This window comes from Octodon degus, unplaced genomic scaffold, assembly GCF_000260255.1.
Source record: "Octodon degus isolate 3935 unplaced genomic scaffold, OctDeg1.0 scaffold00168, whole genome shotgun sequence".
Lineage (NCBI taxonomy): Eukaryota > Metazoa > Chordata > Mammalia > Rodentia > Octodontidae > Octodon > Octodon degus.
The window spans coordinates 1,692,425-1,693,533 of record NW_004524744.1 but is presented as its reverse complement, the minus strand read 5'-3'; positions in this window follow the sequence as shown (position 1 = coordinate 1,693,533).

Genomic DNA, 1,109 nt, shown 5'->3' with positions numbered 1-1,109 from the left:
CTTCTTCTTCTTCTTCTTCTTCTTCTCTCCTCCTCCTCCTCATTCTACTCCTCCTTCTCTTTCTCTTCCTTCATCTCCTGCTTCTCCTTCTTCCTCTTCTTTTGTTCTTTTATTTGAGGCAAGGTCTCACTATGTAGGTCAGGTCAGCCTTGAACTTGATGATGTAGCCTGGGCTGGCCTTGAACTCATTATGGTCTTCCTGTTTCAATCTCCTGTGTGCTGGGATTCTGGGTGTGTGCCACCACACCTGGCATAGCACTTCAGTTATTAATAGATAAACATTTCAACCCTGGGAACATTTAAATTTAAACCCATAAAAAATTAAAACAATCTAATAATCATAATGTAAATATTTTTGTATCAAGGAGGAATCTGCAAATATTTTGCAGTCTTATTTTATGACCAGCTCCTAAATATACACACTTATCTATCTATTAACAAAGTCAGTCATTAACAGTTCTTACGAAAACATTCCTAATCAATTGAATTAGTTCAAATTTGTCACACAGAATCTATTCTTTTCCTCATAAATTTAAATACAAGTTAGCATAAATTTCTTTCTTTATTCATCCATGTGTGTATGCAACAAATCTTTGCTGGGATGAGGTGTTACAGGTGATTCCTGAGCATACAGATGCTAATAAGTGAGGACTGGTTGCTGCTCTTGTGGGGCTTAGTTTCTAGAGAGATTAAACAACAGAGAGGAGCCATTCAGACAGTGATGGTATGTTAAAGAAACTGGGATTAATTGAGTGGTGGCTGGGGGAAGTTTAATTTACATGGAGAAGTGGGGAACAGCAGAATCTTCTTGCTGTGAAGAGGGAGAAGTAGTGAGTACATATTCACCCCTTAGGATTTTTTGAGACAGGGTTTCTCTGTAATTCAGGCTGGCCTTGAACCTGTATCCAAGCTGGCCTGGAACTTGTGATCATCCTCCTGCCTCAGCCTTCTTGAGTGCTGGGATTATAGGTCTGTGCCATCAGGCCTGGCATAACCCATAGTTTCTGAATGTACTTCTAATATTTCAATTTGAAGACTTAAAAGTACTTTGATCTTCCCTAGTATAAGAACTCCAAAGAAGAAATACAAATAGAAAGATATAATACAAG